This window comes from Anolis sagrei, chromosome 3 (genome assembly GCF_037176765.1).
Source record: "Anolis sagrei isolate rAnoSag1 chromosome 3, rAnoSag1.mat, whole genome shotgun sequence".
Lineage (NCBI taxonomy): Eukaryota > Metazoa > Chordata > Lepidosauria > Squamata > Dactyloidae > Anolis > Anolis sagrei.
The window spans coordinates 6256128-6269792 of record NC_090023.1 but is presented as its reverse complement, the minus strand read 5'-3'; the positions used below and the strand labels follow the sequence as shown (position 1 = coordinate 6269792).

Below are 13665 nucleotides of genomic sequence, written 5' to 3'. Positions count from 1 at the left end.
AAGCTGAGTCCATGAGGACCCCCAAACTGTGGACCTGTGACTTCAGGGGTAGTGCAACCCCGTCCAGCACAGGTTGCCACCCAATACCCGGATCAGACGAATGACTGACCTGGAGGACCTCTTTGTCTTGTCGGGATTCATCTTCAGCTTGTTCATCCTCATCCAGGTTGTCACAGCGGCCAAGCACTGGTCCAGTATCCGAGGGGCTTCCTTGGATTCTGGTGGAAACGAGTAGTGGAGGTGGGTGTCGTCTGCATAGAGATGTCACCGCACTCCAATACTCCAGATGACCTCTCCCAGAGGTTTCATGTAGATATTGAATAGCATGGGGGACAGAATATAACCTTGCGGGACCACCAGGAACAAAGTTGGATTTACGCAGGTGAACAGTTAACAAGGAATTTAATTGAGTATAAAAAGTCCAAATTCTAACTCCTTCCAGGTTGAACAACTAAAATTTGAAGGAACAACTCGAGGCTTGACTCAACTGTAGTCCTTGCTTACTCTCTGCCTTCTGTGTCCTTTCTTGTCGTCCATACACCTGTGACAGGGTTTCTTCAATTTGTAACACGAACATTAATAATAATAATAATAATAATAATAATAATAATAATAATTTAATTGTAATCCACCCTATCTCCCTGAGAAGACTCAGGGCAGATTCCAGCATACACAACACAAAAGGAAACATTCAATGCCTAGAGACAGCGAAACACAGATAAAGGTAAAGGCTTCCCCTTTCATCTCCGGGTCTGGGAATTTCTCAATTTCTAGGCTGAAGAGCCTGCATTGTCCGTAGACATCTCCTTGGTCTGCGTTTATCAACCTGGGAGTAGGAACCCCTGGGAGGGTCGTGAGGGGGGTTTCAGAGGGTCACCAAAGACCATCAGAAAACACAGTATTGTCAGTTGGTCATGGAGGTTCAGTGTAGGAAGCTTGGCCCAATTCTATCATTGGTGGGGTTCAGAATGCTCTTTGATTGTGGGTGACCTATAAATTCCAACACTACAACTTCCAAATGTCAAGGTCTATGTTCCCCAAACTCCACCAGTGTTCACATTTGGGCATATTGAGGATTTGTGCCAAGTTTGGTCCAGATGCATCATCGTTTGAGTCCACAGTGCTGTCAGGATGTAGATGAACTGCAACTCCAAAACTCAAGGTCAATGACTACCAAACCCTTCTACTGTTTTCTGTTGGTCATGGGAGTTCTGTGTGCCAAGATCGATTCAATTCCATCATTGGTGGAGTTCAGAATGCTCTTTGATTGTAGGTGAACTCTAAATCCCAGCAATTACAACTCCCAAATGACAAAATCAAACACCCCCCCCCCCCCCAGCCCCACCAGTATTCAAATTTGGGCCTATTGTGTATTTGTGCCAAATGTGGTCCAGTGAATGAAAATATATCCTACGCATCAGATATTTACATTAAGATTCATAACAATAGCAGAATGACTGTTATGAAGTAGTAACGAACATGTTATGGTTGGGGGTCACCACAACACGAAGAAACGTATTTTCTTCCATTCCTTCCTCCCTTTCCTTCCGTCCCTCGCTTCCCTTAAGCATTTCCTTTCTTTTCTCTTCTTCCTTTACATCTTTTTCTTTCTTCCCCTCTTTCCTTCCTTTCTTCTTACTTCCTTCCATCCTTCCCTCCCTTCCCTCAGGCCTTTTCCTTTCTTTTCTCTTCCTTCACATCTTTTTCTTTCTTGCCCTCTTTCCTTCCTTTCTTCTTCCTTCCTTCCTTCCATCCCTCCCTCCCCTTAAGCCTTTTCCTTTCTATTCTCTTCCTTCCTTCACATCTTTTTCTTTCTTCTCCTCTTTCTTTCCTTTCTCCTTCCTTCCTTCCTTCCTTCCTTCCTTCCTTCCTTCCTTCCTTCCTTCCTTCCTTCCCTCCCTCCCTCCCCCCTCCCTCCATCCCCTTAAGCCTTTTCCTTTCCCTTCCTTCCTTCACATCTTTTTCTTTCTTTCCCTTTCCTTCCTTTCTTCTTCCTTCTTTTTCACCTTCCTTCCCTCCATCCTTCCACTTAAGCACTTCCTTTCTTTTATCTTCCTTCCTTCACATTTTTTCTTCCCCTTTTCCTTCCTTTCTTCTTCCTTCTTTTTCACCTTCCTTCCTTCCGTCCTTCCCTCCATCTCTCCCCTTAAGCCTTTTCCTTTATTTTATCTTCCTTCCTTCCTATCTTTTTTTCTTCCCCTTTTTTCTTCCTTCTTTTTCACCTTCCTTCTTTCCTTCCTTCCCTCCCTCCCCTTAAGCCTTTTCCTTTCTTTTCTCTTCCTTCCTTCCTATCTTTTTTTCTTCCCCTTTTTTCTTCCTTCTTTTTCACCTTCCTTCTTTCCTTCCTTCCCTCCCTCCCCTTAAGCCTTTTCCTTTCTTTTCTCTTCCTTCCTTCCTATCTTTTTTTCTTCCCCTTTTTTCTTCCTTCTTTTTCACCTTCCTTCTTTCCTTCCTTCCCTCCCTCCCCTTAAGCCTTTTCCTTTCTTTTCTCTTCCTTCCTTCACATCTTTTTCTTTCTTCCTCTCTATCCTTCCTTTCTTCTTCCTTCTTTTTCACCTCCCTCCCTCTCATATAATCACTTTCTTTCCCAATGACATCACAGAGGGCCACTTCACCTATCAACAGCCTTTGTGGTATAAACAATCAGAAAAAGAAACATACATACTTTGACTTGTATATATAGGCAGATGGCTCTCCAAGGGCGATGGACCAAAGGCATCTATACATGTTTTTAAGCCATTGTTTACAATCACTCTGCAAGAGGGATATTCAGCACTTTGGAGAGTTGGGGGTTTTTTTGGAAACATTTTAATAGTTATCGAATGTTCTACATCTTACAGTAAATATCATACAGTTACAAACTCTTGGCTTAAATCTGTCAGGAGATCACTAATTGACCCTTGGAACAAAATCATGGTGATACAGAAACGCACACTTCATATTCACAAGTCGAGGCGGCGGGGCTCGGGCGACGCAACATCCCAATGGCTCCTTTCCCCCTTGGATTTCAATCTTGGAAGACTTATTAATTCGTTATATTTATTATTTTTTTGCTGATTTGTGTCCCAATAAAAAAATTTAAAACAGGTTCACCAAACCTGCAGAATTCATAATTTCTGTAAAATCAAAAGAACCCTAAAAGCGCTTTATTTCCTCCCTCCCCAACTGAGCAAAATCTCTGCCATGTGCTCTCGAAGATGAACCAAAATTGCCTTTTTTGAGATGAGGATGTTATTTGTGTTTTGTGTAAAGCAAACAACACTTGAAATGAAGAGAAATGCACAAGAAATGCTTGCTGAAATTGGATTAAAACTCCCAGAATCCAAAGGGAGTTGGAACTGTAATGCACATCAGAGGCCCCATCTACACAGACCATTTAATGCAGTTCAGAGCCAGCTTCAAACTATGGTGGCCAGACAACGAATTCCCACAAAAGTGTGCGAAAGAAAGCCCTTAGTGCGCATCTGTGGTTTGTGTCATCCCCGTCCGAGCCTCAAACTGGTTCCAGGATTTCCTATGCAACCGCATGCACAGCAAAACCACTTTCTTCCATACCAGCTTGAAACTGCATTAAATGGCCAGTGTAGATGTCCCCGGAGTCTCAGAATTCAAAATGATCTTAATGGATAGGACAGCTGGGCCAAAGCTTAACGAAATGAATTTCAACAGGGAGAAATGTAAGCAGGGAAAAATGAAATGGGCAGATAGAAGTAAATCAGTAAATGTACTCATGTCAGTCTGTGTGAAAGGGCTTTTGAGCAGAGGCTGGATGGCCATCTGCCAGGAAGGATTCTGTTGTGTCTTCTTGCGTGCCAGCATGGGGTTGGACTGGATGGCCTTTGGGGTCTCTTCTGTTGGAGCATGTAAGAAATCAGTTGGTGTTTGTGTGTCAACTGTAAAATAAGATGAATGAAGCTGATTGGTTGAGCTATGTCTGGGGAGAAAGCTGAGCCTGGGACTTCTGGATACTGTTACATTTTTCAGGCTTGAGATGTGCAGGTGCTTGGAGAGAAGCAGAGAGATTGGTTGGGCTATGTCTGGGGAGATAGCTGAGCCTGGGACTTCTGGATACTGTTACATTTTTCAGGCTTGAGATGTGCAGGTGCTTGGAGAGAAGCAGAGAGATTGGTTGGGCTATGTCTGGGAAGATAGCTGAGCCTGGGACTCCTGGATACTGTTACATTTTTCAGGCTTGAGATGTGCAGGTGCTTGGAGAGAACAGAGAGAGAGAGAGAGAGAGAGAGAGAGTTTGGAGTGTGCTCTTGTTTCATGAGCTGCTGAAGGTGTTTATCCACATGGACAGAGAAAGACCATTTTAAATCCCTCATAAAAGGACATTATGTGAGTCGAGGCAGCTGATCACATAATTGTAAACATGTTATTATGAATTGCAAAAAGTAAATTGTTCTTTACTGAAAGAGTCTGAAAGAGTTTTTGAGCAGAGGCTGGGTGGCCATCTGCCGAGAATGCTCTCTTGCATCTTTTTGCATGGCAGCATGGGGTTGGACTGGATGGCCCTTGGGGTCTCTTCTACCTATAGGATTACCTCATAGAGTTGTGAGGTTAAAAGAGGGCATTCCATCCTATGTATTTCCCTCTCAGCTATTTTATGTAGTTATCTATTTAATTTCCATTCTTCTATCAGTGCAATTCGAGGGCCAATCTGCTTCTGTCTAGCTTACGATTAATGACTTCAGACAGTTGTTTCTGCTTCAGTAGCAGCTCTTATCACAGAATCATAGAATCAAAGAGTTGGAAGAGACCTCATGGGCCATCCAGTCCAACCCCATTCTGGCAAGAAGCAGGAATATTGCATTCAAATCACCCCTGACAGATGGCCATCCAGCCTCTGTTTAAAAGCTTCCAAAGAAGGAGCCTCCACCACACTCCGGGACAGAGAGTTCCACTGTTGAACAGCTCTCACAGTTAGGAAGTTCTTCCTCATGTTCAGATGGAATCTCCTCTCTTGTAGTTCGAAGCCATTGTTCCGTGTCCTAGTCTCCAGGGAAGCAGAAAACAAGCTTGCTCCCTCCTCCCTTTATCTTTATTTACATTTCATTCATTGCAATAACATTTACTCATTAGCACATTGAAATGCAAGGGAGAAGAGCCAAGAGACAGAACCACAGTATCTGAAGTCAGTTAACTGGATGGTAAGAAGCAGGTTGACCAGCCAATTGCACTGATACCTTCCTGGTATGGGACCCAAGCCCTTAGCAGAAAGATATACTAAAAATAACGTTGCCACAAATGGGACTGATTGGGAAGCATTAAAAGGATCTCTGCCCACCTCCAGATCACATGGCAGAGAACAGATGCCAAATCCAAAGCATGTTGTGCGACTCAGTGGGTCATTGCTGCAAACAAGGGCCTCCCAAAACACTAAGTGAAGGGCAGACACAATCCTCCCAACTGCATTTTCTTGCATCAGGATGTCAAAACCACATTCAAAGCTATATGTAGCCCGTCCTACCAGAATGGCCCCATAAAACCCTGACCAGTGGATGCAGAATGGCCCCGTAAAACCCATCAAGCAAAGGGCAGAGGTTGATCCTGGTGTGGATACTTTATGGTCCTTATTGCGTCTTTTAAGCTGGTGCATTTGTTCCCTATTTCTCCTTGGAAAGGGTTATTCTCTAGCTTACAGTTCTGTTTCCATATTCATTCTTTTAAAAAGGGCATGCAAAAAGGTGCAAAGAAAACTGCCTCTTGTACTAAAGCAAATGTGAGGAGTTGCCTGGGTTTACAAGTAGATTAAGATGGCCTTTTCCAAAGGATATCTGTGTTACTGGGTTGTTGTAGGTTTCTTCGGGCTATATGGCCATGGTCTGCAATGCCTCTAGACCATGGCCATATAGCCTGAAAAAACCTACAACAACCCAGTGATTCTGGCCATGAAAGCCTTCGACAATACGATATCTGTGTTAGTCTGTCACAGCATCAAAAGGAAAGGAGGAGGTGGTATAGCAGAAGGATCTTTTGCAGCACCTTCAAGCCTGGGCCATCAAGGAATGCGAAGAAATGGATCAATACCCACAAAAAAGATGGTGCCAAAATCAATCAGCTGGCCTGGAAAGTCAAAGGAGATCCAGTCTTTCCCCCACTTCACTTTTGATGCATGACAAAAGCGGCTGAGGAGGAAAAGGAAAGGGCCTGAGGCTGTTAGGAATTGTGGGAATTGCAGTCCAAAACATCTGGAGGGCACAAGTTTGCCCATGCCTGCTCTATACTATACACTCCCTTCAATAGGGTTCACTATTATCTATGGTTTTGCATATCTACGTGAGGTTTGGGATCCTATCCTCTACGGATATGGTGGCCGCACTCTATTCAGGTAGTCCCACTCTTATTCTGCCTTGGCCCAACAATTCTGGAAGGATATGGATATGCTGAAAGGTGTCCAGAGAAGGACCACCAAAATGTTTAAAGGTCTGAGAGTCAAGCTGAGAGAAGACTTAAGAGCCATGTTTAAATATGTGAAAGGATGTCACATTTGGGTTTCTGCTCCTCTGGAGATATGGAGTAATGGATTCAAATGGCAGGAAAAGAGGTTGCACTTAAACAGTCACAGAATCCTAGAGTTGGAAGAGACCTCATGGGCCATCCAGTCCAACCCCATTCTGCCAATAAGGAGGAAAATTGCATTCAAAGCACCCCTGACAGATGACCATCCAGTGTCTGCTTCAAAGCCTCCAAAGAAGGAGCCTCTATCACACTCCGGGGCAGAGAGTTCCACTGCTGAACAGCTCTCACACTCAGGAAGTTCTTCCTGATGTTCAGGTAGAACCTCCCTTCCTGTAGTTTGAAGCCATTGTTCCATTGCGTCCTAGTCTCCAGGGAAGCAGAAAACAATACTCCTCCCCATCCGTATGACTTCTCCTCACACATTTACACATGGCCCTCATCAGGTCTCCTCTCAGCCTCCTCTTCATAAGGCTTTTCTCTTCTTCCCGCTTATCGTAAGACTTGTTCTCCAGACCCTTAATCATTTGACACATTCTCAAGGAATGACACCCTTCTCTGGACACATTCCAGCTTGTCAACATCTCCCTTCAATTGTGGTGCCCAGAATTGGACACAGTGATTCCAGATAACGTGGTCTGACCAAGGCAGAATAGAATAGAGGGATAACATGACTTCCCTGGATCTAGACACTTCACAAGAGTGAGTTCTTTGTGTGTTCCTGCATGGTAAGGGTTCAATGATTAATATGATCCTCGTGGTGTCTTCCAACTCTACGATTCAATGAATATGGCTACATCTCAAGCCTGTTTGGTTGTCCCTCATATGGGTCACCATTACAGCCACAGCACCCCTGCAATTGCCACAGAAAGGTGGTCTTCCTAACCCTTGGCCATCTCAGTTGAGGTGATTGTGTCTTGATCCACTTAGGATTTATTGAAACGCAACAACGCAACCAACTGCCGGTTGGGAGAGCTGGTCCTGGCGAAAGCCCGCAGACTTGTGTTCTGAAGTGCTCCCTGTAGCTCCAACCAGTTCAACCATAAAGTTCCTCTAGTGAAGAATAGTAATAATAATAATAATAAACATCAATCATTAAAAAACAAAACCTTAAATAACACTTATGGTAAAAAGCGTCTTTTAAATTACATGTCTGAACTGCAAAAGAACAAAAAAAGAAGAAGAAGAATTGACTAGGTTATCATGGTTCATCAAATACAGGAGCAAATACTCGTACACACAGTTCGGTTTTTCTGGAGTTGCGGCTGGGAGGCACCTCCGAAGGTCGCGGGTGTGGTTCTGGGCCAGGACAATGATTAATATGCATTCTTTTAATGGTTTTCTTCATCCCCCCCCCCAACCCAACCCAACCCAACCCCAAGACTTGCTTTACAGCCCATGTTTGCAAAGTGAGAGTATCCTGCACAGAACTAGAGCAATGAGGTGGATAAGGAAAGGCAGAGAGGGGTTGGATTGCGGTGGACGAATGACAATGGCGTCCCAACATGTAAACACGAATGAAGATGATACAGCAAGAGGTGCAGAAGCAGCAGCCAAAAACATAAAGAAGGCAACACATTCCTAGCTTTTCTGCATCTGACTCTAGTTTCACGGCATACGTGATGTCGGGGCCATTCAAAATGCTTGCCCTCCCCTACATTGCAGTCCATTTAGTTCCCAGCTTTTCTTCTAACCAGACGCTTTACAGTCAAATTTAAAAGTACAGTATACACTTTGTACAAACTATATACAAATAGAGTTCTTGAGAATGACTTGCATCCTTCAACACGGGTGCCAATTACCCTACATACTCATGAATAAGTCTATACATTTTTGATAAAAATCAACCCTCCCAAAAAACCTGGATCAGTGTAAATATTGTACCTTAACTTTGATCAACTGTCTCCTTCTCTGAGCTCTTGTGGAAGGCAAGAGCTTGGGACCATCCCAGGAGAACCTAAAAGAAGCACTGACTCTCCTCCTCTCCACTGATGGTCTTTTTAACTATCTGGATAAGGAAAGGGGCATTCGTATTTTCCCATCTCTGACGCAGACCTTCAACTTGTCCATGGGTCATATTGTCATGAATAAATATGATATATAGTTTGAATGAATTGTATGAAAGTTGTATGGATGGGGCCTAATTTGGCTCAAGACACCATTCTGAAAGATTAAGGCCTGCAATAACTAACCAACTGCTTGCTGAACTGTAATTAAAAGTTGCTGACATTGATAAGAACTGTGACAAGTGATTAACTGCTGAACTTTTGGGGGAAAACAATGTGTTTACATCTGTTTATCAGATAAAATTGCTCTTTTAAGTTAAGGAAATGTTTATAGTGTTAAGAAGGAAGTCAAAACAAGGCTGCTTGCGTTATCAACACAAATTACGAAGAGTCAACATCTGCCCGGAAACTGAGATGGAATCAACATGTTTCAGGATGAGAAAACGTCTGTCATTAATTTACAAGTTTGGGACAACATCAGCAAATTATTGCTATATAAGAGACCTTACTACAATCCAAAACTTGTGGCCAACCATAGTCTGGTCTTGTGGCAGACCACAGTCTGGTCCACCTGCCATTTTCGAGAGAGAGATACCATGTATTTGGGAGTGGCAGATCTGCAATGGAACACAGTCTGTACACTTTGCCTCCTTTTCTCAAGGGAAGAGTGGGAAGTGCATTTTGGAGTCATGTTCTCAGGGAAAGAGGATGCATTTTGACATTTTGGAAGCATTTTGGAGTTTAGGAGTTTTTGGAACTGTGTGTTGGCAGATTTGCAAAGAAGCAGTCTTGCCTAAGAGATGTCTTCACAGAGGAAGAATGGTGAAATGGTGATGTATGCATGAGAATGAATGAATGTTTATATGTATGTGAATGCTGATTAAAAATGTAATTCCCCTTTCTTTGTTTGTTTGTTAGCCAATATAACTGTAGTTTGTGAATCTGTATGTCTGCATGTACAATGTTGTTCTTTGTGTAAATGTTGTTCTGTAAAAGCTCTGATACCATTTCTCTTACTGGAAAATTGCAATAAAAAAGACCTTATTACAATCCAAAACCTGTGGCAGACCAGAGGAGTCTGCCACAATTTAAAGTTATTGAAAAGTTATTCATAACAATAACAAAATCTATAAATTTGGCTCCAAAATCTTGACTTATACATAATGTCAGCTTATACATGAGTATATATGGTACTTCAAAGCTACAATTCCTAAGCCTGAATTACGGTGATCTTGGTGAGATGGTCTATTTGGGAAGTACTTCCAAGAGAAGGCAGCCAACCTAAGAAGAGGAGAAAGCAGGGTTTTCTCTTAATTGTGAAAATCCATCCCCTGTGAAAGTGACCTGTACAGAGCAATTTATGAGGCCAGAGAGTGGAATACAGCTTTCTGGTGGGTTTTTAGCCTTCTACAAATGAAGCCCAAACACCAATCACATAGGGAAGGGTACACAGCCATAGCACAAGCAAACTACTATTGTCCTCATACAGTCAACCTTCTACTGTCCATCTTTCCCTCACTGCTGGGTGGTCAGTAAATAATAAAAAGTCACTTTTCCACACAGGAAGCGCTCTAGAAATAATGGTCCAACATTCAGGTGGCTCCTTCTCAACCTGACAATTCAATGAAATGGTCTAAATGTACCCAAAGTAAATAGGAAAACAGATCTCTGTCCAAAGAGTAAGCAGCTTTCCAACCCTGCCATCACCTTCCAAAACCTGACTCTTCTATGATCTCCTTTAAACATATCTCAAGGACAATGTGATGAGAACCAAACTATGGGGTCAGAATTAGGCCAGCAAAAAGAATAATTGTCAAAGGCTTTCATAGCTGGAATCACTGGGTTGTTGTAGGTTTTTCAGGCTATATGGCCATGTTCTCTCCTGACGTTTCGCCTGCATCTATGGCAAGCATCCTCAGAGGTGGTGAGGTCTCACAACCTTTGAGGATACTTGCCATAGATGCAGGTGAAACGTCAGGAGAGGATGCCTCTAGAACATGGCCATATAGCCATGTACCCAAAAGAATAATTACATCAACCCAAAAAGAATAATTATTTTCCTAATTTGGGTGTGTGTGTGTGTGATTTCACCCATGTTGTTCTTCAAAATGATGATGCCCCACAATTATTTTCATGATTATTTGTAATTTCCATGCCAGAAGAAACCAAGAAGGATTGGAATAAACATGATTCTCAAAATGGTCCCAATCTTCCCCTATGACAACCTGCTCTTTTGGACTCTCCAGTCTGTTTCCTTGCTATTTCCTTTCAAACTCAACTTCCCTGCCCTATCAAACATGCACACTGGTGATACTATTCTGAAGATGACTTTGGTCCCTCCAAAACCATGTCAAACACCATCTTTATTTCCAACGCTGTTGGAATCAATCTCTTCAGCATCATGCTGACACCAGCAACCCATTTATCTAAAATATGGGGAAAGTACCAGATTGTATCCCCATTAGAAGCTATTTCAGCTCCATCTTACCATCCTTCTTGCAATTCAATTCCACCTTCCTTTCTCTAGAAAAGACCTTTGACTGACTGATTGATTGATGGGCCAGTTGCCTCTCTAATGTGTTGGAAAGTCTTCCCTGCAGTCCAATTACCACTCTTTTCAGGCATCTCTGATCAAAATTGGTCCAAGTTCAGAACCTGTCAAAGAGGATCTTCAGAGCATCAAAGACAAATGGTGCAAAGCTGGGGAGACTTCTCCTATAACAAGTCCTTTCCCCAAGAGTCTAGACTCCACTCCCAGCTGGATTTCTCAATTGCCCAACACCCTGCAAGTCCTCCCAACCTCTGCCATAGATGCAGGTGAAACATCAGGAGAGAATGCTTCTAGAACATGGCCATACAGCCCAAAAAACCTACAACAACCCTGCAAGTCCTTCCAAAGAAAACTCCAAGAAGTGAAGAAGATGACCCCAAACAATGCCTAAAATAACACACATGGAGAGCATAAAGAATTCAAACCGGGGACTGCACCAAAAAATTGGAAACACCTGCCTGTTAGAAGGTGGACATTGAAAGACACTGTCAAGAGGACATTACAGGAACAATAAAGGGAGACTAGGGACTAATTCAACTTTATATTGACTCTCAATAGAAATTAGGGCAAGACTGATCTTACAGCACCAGCAGAATGTCTCAATATATAAACCTCTTTCTCTGCAGTCTTTTCAGCCCTGGCTATTGTCAGCTGAACCTCACTTTGTCTAATGCTTGTTAGCAGCCCCCCAGATTGAGTTGTCCCAAATTTGCAAAGACTAATCTTGTTGCAATAGAGTCTTCTCTCATTTCTGCTTGACCTCCACTGTCTTTGGCCCCAAAGGCCTCCTTCCCAGATAGGAGACCATCCCTTCCTCACTGACTTGGGCTGTATATCAAACTAATTGGGCCCTAGTAACTTCAACCAATCCAAAGGTATCTACATTGGCACCAAAAGGAAAGTGCTCCTGACTCCTCAGGTGTCTCCCTGCAGATTTGGACCATTTCACACAAGCAAACTGGAGTGTATGTCAGTAATGTGACTTTTGGGTAATGGGAAGAATGCTCACTGAAAGCAAAAACTATGGAACCAAAAAGTGTGAGGTAAAGGTAAAGGTTTCCCCCTGACATTGTCCAGTTGTGTCGGACTCTAGAGGTTGGCACTCATCTCCATTTCAAAGCCAAAGAGCCGGCGTTGTCCGTAGACATCTCCAAGGTCATGTGGCCGGCATGACTGCATGGAGCACCATTACCTTCCCACCGGAGCAGTACCTATTGACGTACTCACATTTACATGTTTTTGAACTGCTAAGTTGGCAGAAGCTGGGGCTAACAGTGGGAGCTCACCCCGCTCCCCGGATCTGAACCAGCGACCTTTCGGTCAACAAGCTCAACAGCTCAGCGGTTTTAATCCACTTCACCACCGGGTGCAGTGAACTGCTAAATGGAACCAAAGCTTATAAAGATTTCAGAAGTCATCGGAAATGGGACATTTTATGCAGGGGAGATCTTTGATTGAACTTGCAGATTGGTAGAGTGACCTGTCCATGAAACTAGTCATCAGAAGACATTTGCAAATGAGGGGCATTCCTTCCTTCATTCTATGGAAGCAACTGGTCAAGCCTGACATCTTTTGGGCTCAAAAATCTTTCCTTTTTGTTGTCAGTCAAGAGCAGAAAGGAATGCAACTGCCTCTCCTCAACCTCCACAAAACCGTCCAAGTTGGGAAAATGTTAAATTGCTATAAAAGCAAGAGAATGGCTCTTGTCTATGTGTTATCCCCTGCTAGCATGCACCCTCATCAGGCTTTGCTTGTTCCTGTTGCAATGGGGTGATGTGTATGAGTAAAATATGCACAGACACCACAATGTAAAAATACACACAAGCCAAAGCTCTAGATGACGAGCAGCTCTCCTGCTTCCTACAACAGAAGGGGCTTGATTTGTGTCATCCCTTCCTCTAAAAAAAGAAAGAAAGGGGAGACAAGTCCCACCTTTCAGCACAGATAATGAACTGTAAATCTATTTCCAACATCTGGAAGACACCCATTTTCTCATATCGCGTAATAATCCAACATATATTGAGACAGAGACAGGTAGAATGATATGAATGGGAGTGAAATGGGGGGAAAGACACGTCTGCCAATGCTGTGCTTTTTCTTCTACTTCTCCCTTTCTAACCCTGAACATCAATCATCCTTGCTTGCAAAACCAAAATGGACTCTAAGGAATGAAATGCACAGCATCCGAAGACATCTGCAACTCTTGAACTGAGGAATGAGGCGGAAGGTGCAAAACAGAGAAGCGTGAGTATTGCTTAGCATCTGCAGCAGCGTGAAACCATTCCCAGGGCGATGGTATGGAGGAAGAAGCAAAAGGAGGCAAGAGCTTGGGCCCAAGGGGAGGGAAATGGCTTTAGAAAGAGAAAGGAAGGAAGGAAGAAAACCCAAGATGAACAGAAGCAAGCTTAAAAAATGAAAACCCTTAAGAATGCATCGAGTGACCCTTTGTACTTTGTGTGTTCTTGCTAACAGACTTGGTGCCTTGGGACCGCTGCTCCAGCACCGATGTAAGACTTGAGTTGTTGCATACAATGTTTGACTCCAGATCTGTAAGAGAAGAGGGAGGGAAGAGAGAGACAAACAGAGAGAGAAGGGTCATTTCCACAGAGAATAGAAGATATCATGAAGATTCAGCAAAGGTACATT

General features: G+C 43.2%; 1 protein-coding gene across 2 annotated transcripts in view; it reads right to left on the bottom strand.

The window, feature by feature from the left end:
• Nucleotides 1–9366: 9366 nt before the first annotated feature.
• Nucleotides 9367–13665, bottom strand: part of FAM168A (family with sequence similarity 168 member A) — a 274380-nt gene continuing 270081 nt past the window's right edge. For both annotated transcript variants that reach the window (XM_067466454.1, XM_067466455.1), the window contains one exon: nt 9367–13566. The gene's annotated coding sequence lies outside the window, so the exon portion shown is untranslated. The remainder of the gene's footprint in view (nt 13567–13665) is intronic.